Source organism: Biomphalaria glabrata, chromosome 7 (genome assembly GCF_947242115.1).
Source record: "Biomphalaria glabrata chromosome 7, xgBioGlab47.1, whole genome shotgun sequence".
Taxonomy (NCBI): Eukaryota; Metazoa; Mollusca; class Gastropoda; family Planorbidae; genus Biomphalaria; species Biomphalaria glabrata.
The window spans coordinates 8,786,277-8,807,523 of record NC_074717.1 but is presented as its reverse complement, the minus strand read 5'-3'; the positions used below and the strand labels follow the sequence as shown (position 1 = coordinate 8,807,523).

Sequence of the window (21,247 nt, the reverse complement as noted above, 5' to 3'; positions counted from 1 at the left end):
TAGAAATCCATTTTTAAGCTTGATAAATATTCGTGGTCAAACATGAGCACAATCTCATTTCAAATGAACTCATTTTTAACTAACTGATTGGTAAATAGAACAAGTTGTTGGAAACCTTTAAGGGGGACACCAGATATTGTCAACTTATTGATTCCCCCCCCCCCTTGTATCTCAACATTGAAATAGTGCTCGTGCTGGAGAAAATCTCTGTGAAAAGCGAAGTGCGTGAGTTTGAATCTTGAAACATTTCCCATTCCGTAGATCAATGGTTCTCATGGAAGAAAGACACTATTTTATTTTTTTCAATTCCCTAACACTCTCCAAACAGCGTCCTGCTTTAAACCACCTCACGTGAGTGGATTACAGCATATTGGAATATTCATATCGCATGGAATTAAAGAAACTGTTAAAAGTTGAAATGGACTGTAAGCCCTCATGATCAAAAAGTAGTAACAAGTTTTAAGACTTTATGGAAAATTGCTTTTATATTGAGTTATATTCTCAACTCAGCTCACGCAACCAGTAGAGTATCATAAAAATAAATGTGAATCGAAATTCGCTAATTTTTAGTACTGCCTACAAATTAGTCTTGCCTTAGAGACAATTTCCCAAAGGGAAGAACTTCTTCAGAGACCAGCAATCAGAGATGGGCATTTTGCCAAACTTCTTGCCCTAGATGCCCCAATTATTTAATCAAATCCGTTTTTTTCAGGGTCCTTGAAACTATGGATTATGTATTCGTGACAGACATGAAATCTCTATTCACAATGTTTCCCGATTTGTTTGGCAAAAGTAAAACATAACATTCTAGTTATAACATTGTGAAGTCAGACGTAAAACATAACATTGTGAAGGCAGACGTAAAACATAACATTGTAAAAGGCAAAAGTAAAACATAACATTGTAAAAGGCAAAAGTAAAAATAACATTGTAAAAGGCAAAAGTAAAACATAACATTGTAAAAGGCAAAAGTAAAACATAACATTGTGAAGGCAAAAGTAAAACATAACATTGTGAAGGCAAAAGTAAAACATAACATTGTAAAAGGCAAGAGTAAAACATAACATTGTAAAAGGCAGTCTGTCTAATGATGAGCTCGGGAAAGTCAGTTGGATAAAGAAAATGTTTTTAAGCGAGGAAGACTCAGAATCGAGGAATTCCGAGTGGTGACTTTTTTTTTTATGTAGAATTTTATTCTTTGAGTTTTATAAGTTATTTGTTGTTGTTGTTAGCTCTTGTTCTTACACCAAATGTATGCTGCAGTTGGCTTCGGCTAGCCAGCAGAGTTGTAGGCCTACTTTAAATTCTGTATCCCTGTTTATGCGACTGCCAGCTTTATTACACCGCCTTCTTTTTTCAAATCTATTGCATGTAAGAGGGATCATCCTGTAATCAGAGGATGTAGGGGATGTGGTGGCTGAACGAAAAAATGCTTGGCTTTCGAACTGAGAGGTTTTGGGATCGAATCCCGTTGATTCTGACTGGGATTTTGAATTTCGGGACTTCAGTCAACCTAACTATAATGGTTGCCTAATAGTTTGGGAAAGGATAAAGGTGGTTGATCGTTTTTTAGCCACATGACACCTTCGTTAACCCTGGACCACAGACAGAGATGACCTAATTAGCATCTGCTGCATAAATCATAAGTTCTGAAAAATGGAAAACTTTTTTTTGTTTTGTTATCATGTAGTCTCTGGAGGATGGTGACACTTGATTGAAGCTCAAGTCCCCATCCCAATGTGTTCACCTTTCAATGTGTTCGTATCCCAATAAGCTCCGATCCACATGTGTTCACCTCCCAATGTGTTCACCTCCCTATGTGTTCACCTCCCAATGTGTTAACCTCCCGATATGCTCACCTCTATTGTTACATCTCATTCTCATGAGGGGTAGGGGGTGAGGTACATGTTGAGATAAACGAAACAGACCAGGCCAATATCATTGTCGTTATCAGCGCAGCATTTATCTTCTGGCCTGTGATGGATATTTTTTATTGACTTGAGCGCTTGGGGATAAATATTGTGGCTTCACCCGCTTGTCCGTGATCTGATGTAATGACACAGTTCCCAGGGCCAGAGATCTCCTCTTTGGATACGTCTTTGATGTATTGCACAACTTTTCCTTCTGTTGTTTTATGTTGTATCCGATAGGCGTGAGAACACCGTCTAATTACTTTGTACTTTCTGCCATTGAAATTAAAACAAGTATAACATTAAAAATACTTTTAAAAGTAAGTACCTTCTTTATGCAACATATTTTTTACCCCACCCCTACTCCCGTTCTCCTCAAGGATTCCTATGATGATAAAGCTAAAACTGAATAGCGCAAATTCTGAGGTTTCCTTTTTAAAAAAAAAAAAAAAAAAAAAAAAAAAAAAAAAAAAAAAAAGCGAATGTATAGATATAATAAATTTTAAAATCATCCAATGATAAGCATTTAGGTCTAGACTTAGAAGACAATGCGCAAAATTTTCTTGAACATTGATTTATTAAACTCTTGAATCAATAATACTCTACATTTGGAAATTCCCGAACGCGATAGTCCTTTCAAAACTGATGTTGGACCTCATGGGCGTAGCCAGGATTTTTTTTCGGGAGGGGTTTGGGGGGGGGGGAAATTATAGGCCTATGTGTGTGTGTGTACATAATTAATCTTTATTACATTCTGACCCTTTCGGAAGACGTTTATTGTTTATTGTAGACTCCCCGCCCTTGCTAGCAAGGGGGTCTGGGGGAGCTCGCGGGGCGAAGCCCCGCCGCCGAGCACTATTTCTGGTATTGAAAGCCAACAAAATGCATATTCTGAGGTATCTACAGTGCATTATCTTGCTATTAAAAAGTTTTATTTCAAAAAGCTAATGTGCTATTCTTACTGACTTAGACCCTCTCCCGCCGTTCGGCGCATTTTCCGGAAAGCTGTTTCCGCAACTCTTATTTTGCGTAATTCATTTTGTCGGAGAACATGTCCCGCAAAACCTCATGCGACTCTCTGTCACAACCTTACTAAGGATTCGACTCCCAGTTCGGCATATGATTTCTTTGATTTAGACCCGATCTCTATAACTGACTCCTAAAATCTGTCTTAGCCATCTTTGTTGAGCCACATTTAATGTTTTTTAATTTCGGCAGAAGACTATTCACACTTTATTAATGGAGCCCAAGCCAATGGTAGAAATTTGTAACCTTTCTTGACTACGCTTTTGGAATTACATGCCTGTATTTCGCTTTAGATTTTATATCGAAAAGGAAAGTTTTTTCGTCAAATCATCTGTTGAGGGGTTTTAAACTAAAAAATCTCTTAAGTTTTTTTTTTTTTTTTTTTTTAATTCAAAACCCCATTTAGCTACGATCATAGAATTTGGTGACTGTAGTTTGCTTTAAAATAATATTGAAGAGAGAGGTTTTCAACTCTAAACGCTCTGTAGGGGAATTTTAAACTCAAAACCATCAGGAGGGGTTTTTCACTTTAAAGAAAAAGCCATCTGGAGGAGGGGATTTAAACTCAAAACCCCTCTGACTACGCTCATAGATTTTATAGTGTGTAATTTGCTTTTTTTTTTTTATATTGAAGAGGTACTTTTTAGCTTCAAACCCCAACTGGAGGGGGGGGGGGTTAAACTCAAAACCCCTTTGGCTACGCTCATAAAATTTTGAATGTGTAATTTGCTTTTTTATATTGAAGATGGGTTTATCGTAAATTTTAGAGGGGGTTTTAAAATCAAAATCTTCCTTAACTGTGCTGTTGGAATTTGGGGATTGCTGTTTGCATTTTTTTTTTGTTTTGTTTTATAGAAGAGGGAGATTTAACTGCAAAAACCTCTGGTAGGGGGTTTAAAACTCAAAACCCCCCTGGTAGAGGGATTTGTATCTCAAAACCCCCTGATAGGGTTTATTAAAATCTCAAAACCCCCTGGTAGGGGGGGGGTTTAAACTCAAAACCCCCTGGTACAGGGTTTTTAACTCAAAAACCCTCGGCTGTGCTGTGGTAAGTGATGATTTAGTATTAAAATCTCACCTAAAATAAACAAAATGAAAGCAAAAATCAGTCACTTAATTCCGTTCCCCCCCCCTGCGGGGGGATTTCATTTCGGGGGGGGGGGGTTGAACCCCAAGAACCCCCCCCCTGGCTACGCACATGTTGGACCTAGACCTAGTTTAGTCTCTAGCCAAATTTACATTTATTTATTTTTACTTTGAAAACTTTTGACGTTCAAACTAGAGTTTTTCCTGTGTGACCAACGAGCTAGTAATTCTTTTTTCAGCGATATACATTAACTGTTAAATTTCTAAAAAAAAAATTTCGTCAGAGCTGTTTTTGAGATCAGCTGTCCGCCCACACGAAGAAATGACTTGAATAGAGGATTTGTAAAAAAATGAAACAAATACAGTTAGACAAAGACATTACGTAATTTTAATGTAGAACTTTTTCTATTTTAAAGTGGCTGATAATCTGGCAAAATTTCTGTTAGTTGTTCAATGTCGTCTAGGCTTGTGTTTCACATGACTACACAAACCCAGTTGCAACCTACACATTTTTCCGGATATGTTGCAGACAAACCTGTTGTCCGCCGGCGGTTTATTTAATTAAGTTTTCTTTCCGTCATCTGATGTGGCGCGGTGGCTTAGCGGTAAAGCGCTTGGCTTCCGAACTGGGTGGACCCGGGTTCGAATCCTGGATTTTTAATTTCGGATCTACTTTCGGGCGTCACACAGCTCTAATTGGTACCTGACATGTTGAGGAAAAGTAAAAGCGGGTGGTCGTTGTGCTGGCTACATGACATCCTTATTAAATGGGAACAGATGGAACTTCAATCGTCTGCGACTGTCTTCAATAAGGGGTCTCACATGTGTGTCCCACAGCCTTCGTGAGAGCTCTCCAAGTGTCTCTTTTAGAGGTCGTCTGCTGCCTGCTACTGATCTTTCCTTTAATCTTCGGAATCGAACACATTGCCATTATTAATTAGCTTGAGTTAAGGCTCTGCTCCATTGTAATTAGCTTCCATATTTGATCACGAATTATAACATATGTACACAGTGATCAATTATCTACGATTGGAATCTACGATTCAAAGGAAATCTAACATTTATGGGTGTAGCCATGGCTTTCTCTCTTTATTTCATAAAAGATCAAATTGATAATCTTAAGCAATCATCTCTGATGGAACGTCTTAAAACTTAGAAGATAATACACATCAATAAAAGCCAAAGCGTGATCAACAGTTTGATATTAACCCTGAAAGTGGAAAAAAAAAACACCTCAAAAAAATATGAACGGAAAATTTTATTTCCTACTGCGCATGTCTACAAAATGTTTTCCTCCTGTCGTGGCTCAATATTAATCAATGAATAGATGTTTGCTGAATTCTGTTGTTTTTTTTTAAACTTTCTAAAAAAATTATAGATATTTGTTATAATTAGTAGCAATCTGGGGCTCTGAATGGGTGAATCTGTTCAAATGAGCGTTCATTCACCTTGACCTTCAGTGCTAAGTGTTCATTATCTTTTTTTTTAATAGGAAAATTTATGAGGCTATTTTTATCAAATCTGCGAGTCAGGTGTTCTACGTTGGTGAATATTTTCTTGACAAAGTCTAAAAATAAAGCGTCAAGATTTATAATTATTATATTTTTACTAGGAGCGTGTACAGGTACAACACGCTTGTGTAATCGACAAAGACCCCTCCCCTCCTCATTTTTAGAGAGTACACGTGTACAGGGCCGGCCTTAGTTGGTTGGAGGCCGTAGGCAAAGTGAATTTGGTGCCCAAATGAATTAGAAAACTAAAAAAATATACAGCTAAAACAATAAAATTACACAGTATATTAAAAGCCTTGACAGGCTAGTGTACTTCAACAATAATATTGTGAATAAATGTCTCTATTTCTTCTCTAATTTTTTTTGTAAAGAGTCCTGTGCCAATCGGAGGACCTAGCCGGATGCCTAGTCTCCCTATGCTTAAGGACGGATGGCTGCCTGGTCGTGCGGTTTGCACGCTGGACTGTCGTTCAGATTTATCGATGGTCCCGGGTTCAAACCCTGCCCGCTCCCATCCCCCGTCGTCCTGCGGGAGGTTTGGACTAGGAAGTAATTATCTTCAACTCTGAAGGAACATCCGAAACATGTAAAACATTTTCCAAACATTTTTCCAAGGCCGGCCCTGACGTGCACAAGATGTACAAAACAAAGAGAGATATAAAAAAAACATCCCGTTGTATTCAATTCCAGACAAATATCAAGTTACGTTCTCTATAGCCTGAAACTCTTTTTTATAGAAAAAAATCCTTACAGTGTAACCATGGATACCAGAGTTGTTTTCATATGTCATTCAGCTCTGTGGAGTGAAAGATAACATAATCCATCCCTTTCATGACACTACATGACAGACTGCTTGACAGACTGTATGACTAATTTTTGTAGAAAATTATCGCTAGGTTTTGCAAGGTTTGTTTCTTTTTCATGAGATGTATTTATTGGAGTGGCGGCATGTAGACTTCGATTCCCCGGATTAGCTGTATACACAAGGTTTAGTCCGCCCTTAATTTGATATCACATTCACATGGAATCCGCCCGGTAGGTGGTTAGGGGTTAAGGAGTCCTAGGCGCCTTGCTATACGGCTGTCAATGCATCTTCTCTTAATGAATAATAAAACTGAAGTGTTTCGGATCTACTTGACTTGAATAATTTGGCGGTGATGTTTCGGATATAGCGAAAAGTAAAGGATAGATTTCAATGGAAAGATGTGCTGAAGCATGCCAGGGCCCTCCAAGAGCTGTAGTACCACTGGGATGGATGAATGAATGGAAAGATATGCTGAAGCTGGCCAGTGCCCTCTATTAGCTGTAGTGCCACTGGTATGGCTGTTTCGAATATTGCTAACAGGCAGAAAAAGAGTTGGGCACCTCAGAGCTAAGAACGTGCAGTAACCTACTAAAATACTACAGGAAGACATGTCTTGATTCTGGGCTTTATTGAACAAGAATGACAAAACAGTTCACGACAACACAGTGTACACACACACACAAGCTGACGTGGACACCAAGACATTTTGACACACAAGAACAGATCAGCTGACAACACACAACAAGAAATACAAATACACAACAGGACGCTATTCTCTTTATTTCTGAAGGCACGTCTGAAACTGTCATGTCAAATTGCGACATCGTTTTCTTTTGTCTCCCCTTTCCTCAAGGCGGCACTCCGGTGGAAACGATCGTTAGATGAAACATTTAGGCTCAATGGGTAGTAACACAAGACTCCTGTGGGAGTGTCTAAGGGAGTGCAAGACCTTTCCAATTGCACAGTGCGGAGTTGTAAGAGAGCGTCCACGGCTACGTCAAAAATCCAGGCGTATTTCCTCAGCGACCATTTCATCAGAGGTGAGTCCTCCACGGTTAGATTGGTAAACTATAGTGAAATGGCGCGGGTTACCGGTGAACTCGGCCTTCGACCACGTAATCTAGTAGGTGGGTTCGTAGTGTCCGACCCCATTGGAAATAGCAGTGCTAAATATGGACATTAGCTCGGAGCACTTCCAGACAGAGCGCTTTGTTCAATCAGGCTTACAAGCCTAAAGTTTCAAGTGTTTTGGCTCAATTCTTTTCACAGTAAAACGGAGCACCAACACATTCAATGCGCGACAAACAATCAGCTGCATTCACTTGTTGTGATTGGTCAATTGGAATGTCAGTATGTATGTGTGTGCGTGACGAAAACATTGTGGGGGTTTAGAATTTCATGGAAAAGGGGGGGGGGACATGGTGCACGCCACGCGCGTGTCTTGCTCATCAAATATTTAGACGCACGAATAAACAAGTCACGAGACGGGCAGAAAGAAAGGGGACGGAACTTGCCGGAAGTGACGTTTTTGTTTTCTGTTTGACCTCGTTCCACTCTCGCTGGACCGTGATTCCGGCCCCCATTCACTTTCCGTTCCGGCCTGAGCTGAAGTGTCAGGGGCGTATCTGGCTCCAAATCATTCTGATAGGGTTGAGACTGATTGTCAAAATAATCTAAATCTGATCCATTCAGTAAAAAGAAAGATGTGTTGACAGATGTACGTCGAAAGTGTTGAGTCTACTTCAAATAAAACTACTTTAATGTCATTGAAAAACAAAGTATCGGCTGCCTCTATATTAAGTGCAAGTTGAGACTGGTTCTGGAGTTGGAAGCGGGCTTGGCTCAAAAAGTCGTGAGCCCCGCAATAAAATGATGTGGGATCTTTTGGACAGAGGGGTTGGAGAAGAGACCATATATCGTTCATCACCCCTGGGTTGAATCCTTCCCTTTGGTCAAGGGTTATGATAGGAGTAGACTCGACTCTTAATGGACGCTCAACAAATGAGTTGGTAGCCTGGAGGAAGAAAATATAACGGTAGTTTACTACAGTCTTTTCGAGACCTAGCTTCAAAGCAGGTTAACTAGGGTGTTATGTGAACAGTACAATGACCCCCCCCCCCTATTGCTTTCTCCAGACGAGTACATGTAGCTAGGTGAGCTCAGTGACTTACGAAACGAGGCGGAATAGACACATTTTTTCCCAGTGGCGTCGTACCAAGTGACTAGTATGACGCCGCTGATGCCGTCTATGTTTAAGCCCCAGACATAAAGATGGGCATTGGAGCTGTAAATTATTCGACCAGCAGGACTCATGCATTTCTATGTAAATAACAAACACCACCACACAAACAACAACAACAACAACAAAAACACCAACATGAAAATATTTTTTAAAAATATTTTTACACGCCTACATAGATTTAATTAAAAGTGTTTTTTAAATTACAATTAAAACTTTAACTAATTTTTAGCAAAAAGAAGAAAATAAATAAAATATAAAAACAAAAAATTGGTGGATCGAGAAATTAGACAAAATCTTCGAAGTCTAGAATGACTTAAGGGATGTAACTCTGGTGCTAAAAATACAGAGATGTCATTAAGCGTGCAAGAACACATTAGGTCGGAAGCAAGCACTGTGACCGGACCCATGCGTGACACAGGCAATTGACCAGCTGATGGGGTTTGAAGATTAGCCTGTACAACGGAGTCTGACAATAAAACGGGTCTGGGAGCATGCGTTATGTTATTTATTTATTTCTATTATTGTATCAGAACAGATTTGTGTTTGAAATCATTGATAGTATTGTTTTAATAGGAACAGCTTGATTAACCCAAGATCTTGTTGTTTAAGAAAGAGAGGAGAAAGAGAGAGCGACAGAGGGGAGAGAGAGAAAGGGAGAGAGACAGAGGGGAGAGAGAGAGAGAAAGGGAGAGAGAGAGGGGAGAGAGAGAGAAAGGGAGAGAGAGAAAGGGAGAGAGAGAGAAAGGGAGAGAGAGAGAAAAAGGGAGAGAGAGAGAAAGGGAGAGAGAGAGAAAGGGAGAGAGAGAGGGGGGAGAGAGAGAAAGGTAGAGAGAGAAAAAGGTAGAGAGAGAGAAAGGGAGAGAAAGAGAAAGGGGGAGAGAGAGAAAGAGGGAGAGAGAGAAAGGGAGAGAGAGAGAAAGGGGGAGAGAGAGAGAAAGGGGGAGAGAGAGAAAAAGGGGGAGAGAGAGAAAGGGAGAGAGAGAGAAAGGGGGAGAGAGAGAAAAGGAGAGAGAGAGAAAGAGAGAGAGAGAGAAAGAGAGAGAGAGAGAGAAAGGGAGAGAGAGAAAGGGAGAGAGAGAGAGAGAAAGGGAGAGAGAGAGAGAGAAAGGGAGAGAGAGAGATAGAAAGGGAGAGAGAGAGAGAGAAAGGGAGAGAGAGAGAGAGAAAGGGAGAGAGAGAGAGAAAGGGAGAGAGAGAGAGAGAAAGAGAGAGAGAGAAAGGGAGAGAGAGAGAGGGGAGAGAGATAAAGGGAGAGAGAGAGAGAGACTGAAAGAAAACTCTGAGAAAGGCTGCTTGAGAACATCCTAAATGAAAGAAGATAAACTATTTATATTATGGAGGAATGAACTCCATTCACGCTATCTCGGCATCATGAAGATAAATTTGTATTTTATTGACGGTTTTATAAAAAAAAGCTTTAAAAAAAAATTAAATTCTGCTCAGTTTTTTGTTGTTGTTGACAGAGCAAGGGAGGTAACTCTAAGAATGTAGAAGAGAAGTTAACAATTAATCCCATAGGCCAATCCTCACTAGCCAGTAAGGAAACATACGCGAGTATCTGTTCAATTCATCACCACACCAAGACATGGGCTCACATAGATCTCAATGGCATGTAATGAGAGACACATCGGAGAGAAAGAATAAGAATGCTGGAGATGTCTCAGTAGGAAAGCTCGCAGACATAATAATATATCTTCTTCTTCTTCCTTCTCATTTGTTATGTTGGAAAGCAGGGTGTCAAAATCAGCCCGGGCATTTCTATTTCTTCCGGCCCATATATTGTATGATGGATATCCAATTTTAGGTCTACCTGTCCTCAAAATCATTCTTTTCAGTTGGATAATGTATTGCTAGCTGTACACATGCCTACAGTGACAATAAATACGTCACTCAGAGGGCCTCTTTTGTAGGAGATTACTATAAAACCTTTAACAATTTAATACGTTCCTTAATGACATCAATGCGGCCCTATCTTATAAAATACAGACGTGATTTAAAAAAAGATGATGATTACTGTGGCCGTACCAGCCCATTTGGGTACCGGCCATTCGGGCATTTGCCCGAATGCCCATAGAGCCAGTCCACTCCTGTTGGAAAGCTCAGACAAGTAATCCTATATTTAAGATGAACTGCTCAGTTTCTTAGTCAGGCTTCTACCTAGCATGTTTCACATCTACAGCATGGTCTCGGGTGTCAATATCTTGTTCGGGCTTTTTAAAGAGTATGCAGTATGGTAGGCATTCTCTGGTGATGCTCCACAAATGCAAATTTCGCTAATCCCAATTTTTATTGGAACTTATCTCTTTCTGTTCGGCTTTGAGGCGAAATATTATATGCTGGTCGTGTCGGGACAGCTTGTATGAGGTATCAGTTCCAGACATTGACAGTGTAAAGTATCAACACCTTTAATATCATCTTCCGTGACTTTTCAAGTTTGGTAACGAGGAATCATCAATTTAGGACGCCTTATGCACAAGCGGTTCCTCAGTCTGGTTAGCATTCTTGTGAGATCGTTAGGGCAACCTTCTCTAGGTTATAGAAGAAGAAGAAGAAGAAGGGTGATTGAGACAAAGATTAAGGATTGCGTGTATGTGTGTTGATTGTTTGATTGTTTTATTATTGTTACCTAGAAGGATGCTGCCCTTTGTCTAAAAATAATCACGCGTACCCGATCAAGGAAAACGCTAAACATAATTATTTGATCAAGCTTAGGAAAACAAACAGACAAAGGGAGACAAAGACCTTGACTTCATTAAGTGATTGATCTACGCACGGTTTATTTAATGCGCGCGTGTGTGTGTGTGTGTGTGAGTGGTTTTGGGGGCATGTTTTGTAAACATTAGCGACATTTGAGAATGAAAGATTGTAAGCTGAGTAAGGTTTGACAGTCGTGTGTGTCTCCTAGTACCGGGTAAGGTTTGACAGTCATGTGTGTCCTAGTACTGGGTAAGGTTTGACAGTGATGTGTGTCTCCCAGTACTGGGTAAGGTTTGACAGTCATGTGTGTGTCCAAGTAGTGGGTAAGGTTTGACAGTGATGTGTGTCTTCTAGTGCTGGGTAAGGTTTGACAGTCATGTGTGTGTCCAAGTAGTGGGTAAGGTTTGACAGTGATGTGTGTCTTCTAGTGCTGGGTAAAGTTTGACAGTCATGTGTGTGTCCAAGTAGTGGGTAAGGTTTGACAGTGATGTGTGTCTTCTAGTGCTGGGTAAGGTTTGACAGTCATGTGTGTCTTCTAGTACTGGGTAAGGTTTGACAGTCAGGTGTCTCCTAGTACTGGGTAAGGTTTGACAGTCATGGGTGTCTCCTAGAACCGGGTAAGGTTTGACAGTCATGTGTGTCTCCTAGTACTGGGTAAGGTTTGACAGTCATGTGTGTCTCCTAGTACTGGGTAAGGTTTGACAGTCATGTGTGTCTTCTAGTGCTGGGTAAGGTTTGACAGTCAGGTGTCTCCTAGTGCTGGGTAAGGTTTGACAGTCATGTGTGTGTCCAAGTAGTGGGTAAGGTTTGACAGTCATGTGTGTCTCCTAGTGCTGGGTAAGGTTTGACAGTCATGTGTGTCTCCCAGTACTGGGTAAGGTATGACAGTCATGTGTGTCCAAGTAGTGGGTAAGGTTTGACAGTCATGTATGTCTCTTAGTACTGGTTAAGGTATGACAGTCATGTGTGTCCTAGTACTAGGTAAAGTTTGACAGTCATGTGTGTCTCCTAGTACTGGGTAAGGTTTGACAGTAATGTGTGTCCTAATACTGGGTAAGGTTTGACAGTTATGTGTGTCCTAGTACTAGGTAAGGTTTGACAGTCATGTGTGTGTGTCCAAGTAGTGTGTAAGGTTTGACATTCATGTGTTTGTCTAAGTAGTGGGTAAGGTTTGACAGTCATGTGTTTGTCTAAGTAGTGGGTAAGGTTTGACAGTCATGTGTTTGTCTAAGTAGTGGGTAAGGTTTGACAGTCGTGTGTTTGTCTAAGTAGTGGGTAAGGTTTGACAGTCATGTGTTTGTCTAAGTAGTGGGTAAGGTTTGACAGTCGTGTGTTTGTCTAAGTAGTGGGTAAGGTTTGACAGTCGTGTGTGTCTCATAGTACTGGGTGTTCCTTTACCTGGTCGGACCCCTCCAACGTTGAAGTTAGACATATAGGAGGCATTTTAGTCCTAACTTCTTTCGTGTCCTAAATCTCCCCCCCCCCCCACACACACAGTTTGTGTCTAGACACACGTAAACAATGGACTAGATTATTACTGACGACATTGCTGGAAACTGCGAGGGAGTGATAGTGATTGCAAGGGAAACAATACGATTAAGAGTAGTATTCTAAGTATGTTATTATTGACCAAAAAGGAAAAACTGCCAAATCTTTTGTATGTAAAATAAGTATTGATAATTTTCACAATAAATGTGAATTACAGTAATCTGTTGAGGCGCGTTGGCTGAGTGGTAAAACCCTTCTTCCGTACCGGGGGTCCTAGGTTCGAATCCTGGCTAAGACTGGAATTTTTAATTTCGGGATCTTTGGGCGCCTCTGAGCCCACCCAGCTCTAATGGGTACCTGACATTAGTTGGTGAAAAGTAAAGGCGGTTGGTCGTTGTACTGGCCACGTGACACCCTCGTTAACCGTAGGCTACAGAAAAAGATGATCTTTACATCATCTGCCCTATAGATCACAAGGTTTGAAAGGGAAACTTTTTACAGTAATCTACTAGCTGAATATATTTTTATTTTTGATTTTTTTTTAGGACTGATTTACTTTCTGTAAATCAATTAAGGTTTGACAGTCGTGTGTTTGTCTAAGTAAGGTGTAAGATTGTAAGTAAGATTCGAACCCAGGACCCCAGGTTAAAAAGTTAAGACACTACGATATTAAAAAAAAATCGCGACAAAATGAGAAGAGGACGATTGTGAACGTTTTTAAAATAAAATAATCAATGTCAAGGACGCAGAATTGAACATTCACTGCTGCCAACTAAATATTTCAAGAGTATCTACATTTCAGTTCCGCCAGTTAGTTGCCAATTTGCTTTCTAAAGGACGTTGTGAGTAGCTACACGCTCACAGAACGATTCTCTGACCAACATCATCTGCACCTTGACTTTCGCCGTGGGGGGCGCTGTGACATGTCGCGTAACCAAATCCCTCCACTTTTCATGGTCAGCAGCTGTTCTCAGCAGGATATCAAGGGAGAGTTCGGTCCAGTCTTTTAGGTTATCAAACCAGTTGTTGTTCTTTAGACGACCCTTTCTTCGTGTTCCATCAACTCAGTCTACGACTGTATCTTGAATGAAAATGGTTGACAGTGAGACTGAGTGAGTCATGTCTTACAATATGACCGAACTAGCTCAGCTTTCGTTTTGTCATAGTACTGCTGTCCTTTGCCTTTTTGCCAGAGTGTTGACTTGTTAAGTACAAACTCCTTTGTCTTCTTTTCTTGGTCTCTGATACTCTGCATAACGGAAGAGTTGAGAATCGATTCTGCAGTGCCAAAAAGCGTAACCTTTAATATTCATAGCTTATCAACATTTCTTATTTTCTGTACACCAGATACACCCAAAAAGTAGTTATCTATAGTTATCTCCCTTAGATGTCACTCTCCAAAGTAAAGTTTAAACTTAAACCAATAAAAAAAAAACATGTCGAATGCCATATATCTAGCCTTATTGAAGGAAATGATATATGGACAATTTTGTATTATCAATGCCATATGACCCAGAAAAAAACAACTTTATTAATGAGTTTTTTTACCTGGACTTTTATTGTAGTCAATAACTAATTATTAAAATTCCTCTATGTTATGATAAAAACAAGAAATCCCTATTGGTCAAATACAAATAGACTCAGCATTGATTCTGAAATATAAAGAAATGAGATAGCCTCGACTCTAATGAGCTTTCTACAACCGCTTGTAAACAAATTGACTTGAATCACGTGCGAGCGTAAAGGAAACTGAAGTCCAGAAGAATACAAAAGGTCTGTTTCAAGTGACAGCTTGATAACGTTTGAGCCAATCTAGAACCAAACAGTCTTAATAGTTAAAAGTACATTTGAACACGACATAACATTGTACACTATACTCACACACACACCCAGACACACATACACACGGTATGTTATTTAGAGATGTTCAGTTATAGCATTTCTGTGATTACATTCATCTAAGCCAAAATAGGCTAAAAAAAAACAAACCTTAAAAACAACTCATTTTTGCTGCCCATAAAGTTCATCGAATGTTTAGAATAATTTTATACCTTAAAAATAATTTTTAGCGTTTCTTTTTAATTCCTCGTTGTTTAAAAAAATTATTTACTTGTCTTGTGCGGTTTTAGAGGTTCAAATGCTGTTTTTGAGAAGCTCTGGACAAAACTGTGCTTCTGTTGTTTGCAATGCGCTATAGATCGCGAGCACGTCAAAACACATCCCAGAGCTGTTGAATTTGGCAAGTCAGCGATAGCCAAGAAAGGTATTCGAAACACAGTTTTTCTCCTCCTCCCCCACAGTGGCGGCGCCTGAACCCTGGAAACTAAGAAACTCGGGAACAACGTCCCCCGTCCTGCAATGGACTGGGTGGTCTCCTCTACAGGAAGTTCCGGTCAGGGCGCTTCGTGTGCTCCCAGACTCCTCCGGCATTTTGGGATTAGTCCAACGCTCAAACCATTTTTCTAGTTCTATTTTTTTGTCATGTTATGTTGCCTGTGCCATAAAGTTGTCAATCCAGAGGCTGGAGGCGTTCTGGGATGCACAAGCCCTATTTTAATGTCAGAATTCAGTTGCGAGATATTGAGTACTGGTCATGTGTGGTCATTGCAAACAGTCCTCGTGAACACATCCTTCTGTTATACTGAACGGTGTGTACATAATGCGTATGGAAGTCTGGGATTAACACAAATAACCTTTTAAAAGTATGCTATAAAAATGTGTACACATTTGCGTACAATATGCATATAAACAAATATTTAATCAAATATTAAACAAATATTTAAAGTTTTTCATCACATTTAGTAGTCAAATATAGCAATGTAGTAAATCTGGTTATTCCATTATGATTCTGTCCCTTTTGATAGTGATGCATACACATTATATGTTATATATTTGGTTTTTAAAAAATGCATTATTTGCTTATGAGGGAGAGAGAGAGAGAGCGAGAGAGAGAGAGAGAGAGAGATAAAGAGGATGAGAGTGAGAGAAATAGCGAGATACAGAGAAAGAAAAAGAGAGAGAGAGAGAGAGAGAAAGACAGAGAGAGAGAGACATACAGACAGAAAAAAGCACACACACTAGCGCTGTTGATGTTTCTCCAACGATCAAATTGTTTTTGTTTTCGAATGTCATTTTGTGCCTGAGCGTTGATCCAAAACCAATTGTTTTCCGGTTGATTGGATTCGAATGAGTTGAACACTCACGCAGTCATTCCAGTCATTGCACGTAAACGTCTTTAATATTTGTTCACAGTCTTAAACAAAAACCCAACAACCTTACACTGCAAAACGTCGATAGTCGTATTTTTAAGAAAGTTATGAAATGCAATGAATAACATAGTTCAAAAGCAGTTATTAACTATTGTTAATTTCTTTGTTTTATTCCTCTTCGTTTTAATTATCGAGCAAACTTTTTGTTTTACAATAAAACATTTGCTCGAAAGAATATTGGACATTGCGTTGAGCAAAGAAATTGATTTCATTAGGGTACAGTTTAAAAAAATGTTTGACTTGTAACATACTTGAGATGAACTCCGAGTGGGAACAGATTAGGATGTGTTAGTCCTCCCGTAGTACTCTGGCGAGAAACTGGTCCGTATGGCGTAAAGACTCGAAGTCCTCGACTGAATCTCTCGCACATCTAAACTAACCTACATCTATGCTAAATGGTAAACTCTAATGGCTTGAAGTTGGTTTTGAACTATATACATAAATAATTCTAATAATAAAAACAATGTCTTCGATTCCAAAGATTATGAACAAGTGCAGTGTTTAACATGGCAACGCAATCCCAGTTGCGACCTGCTTATTTGTCCTCATCCCCTGGGGATTTTCTTCACGTCTTCTGCGTCTGTCTTCTACAAGGGGGGTTTCTTTTTGGGCCTCAAATGTGTGCCCCACGGCTTTCGTGAGAGTTCTCCAACTGTCTCTTTCAGAGGCCATTTGCTGCCAGCTACTTGCCTCTATGCCAGTGAGGGCAAAATGGTGCCCGAGTTGATCTTTATAGCGCTTACGAGGGGCCCCTCTATTACGCCGTCCACCTCTAAGCTCGCTAAAAAAGACCGCTTTTTGGCATGTGGCCGCCCTCTCCCCCTCAAGCGGAATAATTGTGCGACCCAGCGAGGCTTTCGAATGGTAAGTAGAATAATTAAATAATCGGAAATTGCACTTTGAACTTTTTGACTTTTAATCTTATGTCCCAAATTGCAAAAAAAAAAATTAAAAAATTCGCCATCAAACTACAACTTAAAATATTTCTATCTCTATTAAGAAGAAGTGACAGAAAAGCTCCCATCTACAGGGCAACAAAACATGTTGCTGGAGTGGGCACCCCAAGGCAATATACATAACAATGAAATCTATAGATCTAGATTGAAAAGTACGGCGATTAAATGTAAACAGAATGAAAATAATAAAATGCATGATGGGGGAAAAAAAACAACGTCCAGATTGGCAGAAAAACCTGATGAATTTACATAATGGAAGACAACTCTGTTGTTCAAGTTTACGTGTGGGGTAAGAGTAACGAGCTCTGTCACAGCCGAAATGGTAAACAATTTTATTTGGATCTAGCTCAATGGGATCATGGGATCTGCGAAACTCGCTTAAGTCTATCAGCTCCATTGACGAATGGCCAGGTCACCTGTCCAACGAGTCAAACTTCTAGACATTTAGTATTCGCAAAGTTTTCTTAAAGAGTATATCACGCCCCCCCCCCCCCCCAAAAAAAAAAAGGAGGGGGGGGGGGAGGATGGGTTCGTTGTAGTAAGAAAATCATTTTGATTTTTTTTTTTGGCAAATAAGGTGTTAGCGAGTAGAATGTGAAGACTGTATGTAGTGTTAACAATTATTTAATGGGACTAAACCCAACAATTTTCACCATATCTGTGAATACTGAAGTATTAGTTTCCCTTGTTGCTATTAAACAAATAATGAATTACCAGTAATTAATTATCTCATTGGTTACATTTTTTTTTTATTGATTCATGTCTTGTCTATGTCAATGAATAATTATGCGAAGTTTCAGCTTGATCCCAGAATGACTGTGGGAGAAATAAAGTGTACACACTTTTTACCTGACAGACAGACAGACAGACAGACAGATAGCGTGAGTTGATATAAGCTTTGTAAAAATACTTTCTATAGACCAAACCTTAAATTGACTTGTACTACATCTATTATTTTGAGTCAATAAAATAATTAGTTTTTAATAAATCCAAACTTAGTAAAGTTTCCCTTTCAGACCTTGCGATCTATGAGGCAGATGATGTTTAGACTTAAGGTCATCTATTTCTCTGGCCAGTTAATGAGCAAGGTGCCATGTAGCCAGCACAACGATCAACCGCCTATCTTTCCATAAATAAAGTTAGGTACCCTTTAAAGTTGGGTGGACTCAGGGGCGCCCTACTAAATCCGAAATTCGAAATACCAAGTCACTGAGAATCGCACCCAAGACCCCAGGTTTGGAAGCCTAGCGCTTAACCACTCAGCCACAGCGCCCCACAGACTAGCAACAAAAAATTTGTGCGATTTGAAAATATATTAATACAGTTCCTTTTATCAGCTTGCTAAAGCCTGGTTACGAATCACGAAAACGGCTCTTATACTTTTCCTAGAAATTTAAAATAATTGCTAATTGGTCACACAGGGTTTGACAGTTATTTAAAAAAAAAAATAATTATATTAAAATTAAATTTGGTCTGGAGATCTATATCTTGAACACGTCACTGGAAATTCCGATTTATCTGCATTAAATAGTTAAATAGTTGCGGAGTGGGACGGGAGGGGGGGAGAACCGCCTTATCGCTGTCATATCTCTCATTATTGCAAAGCTTATCTCCAGTTAGTTTAATACATTTTTCAAATACAACAAAATCAAATAATTACGACTAATTGATTCAATAATTGGTATTTTTATTTGTATTTTCTCATATGTCATTGACAATGAATAATTTTGCAAAGTTTCAACTTGATGTGAGAATAGGAAGTGGCAGAACTAACATGTACAAGATTTTGACCATAAAGACAGACTGACATTCAGGGTGAGTTGATAAATGCTTCGTTTAAAAAAAAACAATTACCACTTGTAGTCAAACATATCCTGGCAGAGGCGTAGTGAGGGTTGGGCAACGGGGGGGGGGGGGGAAACGATGCCTCGGTCGCCACCCTCAGGGGGCGCCAAACGCAAACTCGCATAGACAAACCCTAACACGTGCGTTAACTATAGCTAACAATAGCTAACAATTGACTATCTGTCTGTATCTTGGTCTTTCTGTTAGCCCACTTTTATTTGCTTAGTTACCTGTCAAGTCTCGTGTTCTTCCAGTTCCGCATCAGACGTTGACATCGGAAATCTCCTGACGGGAGTTATTGATTTTAAATTTCCGGCTCCTGATAAAAGACACATTCTTTCATGCAGGTCGTATGGATTCTTGGTCAGCACCGGCATCAGATGTTGTTGGTAGAATTATAACGATCCTATCCGACATGGAACTCAAGTTTATTGTAAGGCTATACACTGTGATGTTTACTGTCATGTCTGTACTTGCAATGCAATGCACCCTGTAGCATGTTAGAGTTTCTGAATGAGCAACTGAAACATCAAAAGTAAACGTAACTCGTAATAACTGAAAGAAGATCTGCATATAGATTAAATACTATAATACATTCGTAGGGATCCTAGCCGAAACAACAAACAAACAAGAATAGTCTGTGGGGACCCCCCCCCCCCCCCATGTAAAGCCGAAAGAGCGAGAAATAAATAAATACGCAAATGGCGTTGGCTTGGGCATACTTTGCGAAAAACAACAAAGCATTGCAAAGCAGACTGGAACCCACAAGGGAAGAGAAAGGCCGGAAGACGAAAGCAAATAAAGAGAAGATCAGTTGACCAGGGGAATAGCCAGATGTGGAAGTACTGTTGCGGCCTGTCAGGGTTATATTAAAGACTTACCTCACCCGCCCCCCTGTCATTCAACAGGCACCTTCGTTTTTACAATAAATCATTGACTCGCTGTTAACAATGTAATAGTTTAATGATATGAATGTAAGTTATAATGGCAAACTGATGGAGTAATATCATTGAGTTTAAAATATTATAATTGTCGAAACATGCAGATGTCACAATGTGTTGTGATGCCGGGGATTTTACTTGAAATAAAATAGTTGAATAAATGACGATCTAGGATGCACAATAAGAGATTCTTTGTTAAAACACAACTCTGGAACTTTATTTAAATATAAAACGTAAGTACAGCTTATGTACAAGTTACAGATCAACAAGCTCAAATAATATTACAAAGGCTTTTAAATCAGAGCACTTAGAAACGTGACTGTCTATTTGGAAATTATTTTATCGACTGGCGTTCTTTCTACTCTCGTCAATTCTCTGGCGCTAACTCTTTTAAAAAAATGTCTTTATTTATTTTCAAATCAACCAATAGATTTGCAACATCATAATTACGTCTTGGGTAAAACCTGAGGTGCTGTCAAGGGTCTAGATTTGTGGGGTAATTCCTGAGGCTCAGTCAAGGGTTTATAATTCTAATTACACACAAGCTTTTAAATGTGAAATATACAAATAAATCTATAATGGCATCTGTGACAATAATATTGTGATTATATTAATTAAACAATCATTCTGCATCTTGCTATCCCACAACGCAACACATTAGTACGCACAACACTGGCCCACTCTTGTTTCCAGTGTAGACTTGATAATCCCAGAACTAACTTCCTGTAGAGACTATAAGAAAAGACAAATCGAAAAGTCTAGTCTAATACGCTATGGCAGCGAAACAACTGCGAAATGCAGCACTGCCTTAGATACTCACCCTAAACAGGGGTACACAGACGAAAGAAACGTTACACCAGCATAACAACAAAAAAAACCTCCATAAGCTTAAAAGCAAAGCAACAAAGAAAGTGCGTTCAAAAATTGTGCACCTAACAAACATTGGTGCTGGAATACCATAACCTACGCAACGACACAGCCCTATGCTCCAGTGTGAGACATAAGTCAAAGTAGGGATCAAATCAATTCTGTGGCTTCTGTCTTTACTTAGGATGTTACTCTTGTGAAGACTAGGCAGTCGATTTGGTCTACATCCCTATCGTAGTCTTATTCTAATGAGTCTATTAGAACACTCATGTTAACAATGTATCCCCAAAGAATTCATTGCAAGCTGTAGAAATATAACAATCGAGACAATGTGATTGGACGCTATGGTAAAGATGACTTTTAAGATCTTTCAATACTATTTCAATGGATCTCATTCACCAATCGTAAATAAACACATTTAGCCACGTCATAATATTGATAAAACAATGAAAAATACGTATCACGTGACAGCCACTATGGATATAATTTGTATAGAAGATATATAGAATCACGTGGCTAAATGATGTTTGTTTACGATTGGTGAATGCGGTCCATTATCATGAATGCTGTATAGCAATGGTATTGTAGTAAAACATACACCTTT

At 39.4% G+C, this 21,247-nt stretch overlaps 1 protein-coding gene and 1 long non-coding RNA gene across 2 annotated transcripts in view; one reads left to right on the top strand and one right to left on the bottom strand.

Annotated features, from left to right (window-relative positions):
* The window catches only part of LOC106058393 (GTP-binding protein RAD-like), a 174,228-nt gene that overhangs the window by 66,299 nt on the left and 86,682 nt on the right, over positions 1–21,247 (top strand). The gene's annotated exons all lie outside the window — the stretch shown is intronic.
* Positions 8,276–20,743, bottom strand: LOC129927434 (uncharacterized). Its single transcript, XR_008779045.1, has 3 exons — positions 20,597–20,743; positions 19,066–19,356; positions 8,276–8,352 (listed from the first exon to the last, which is right to left on the bottom strand). It is a non-coding gene; the product is annotated as an uncharacterized LOC129927434 (long non-coding RNA).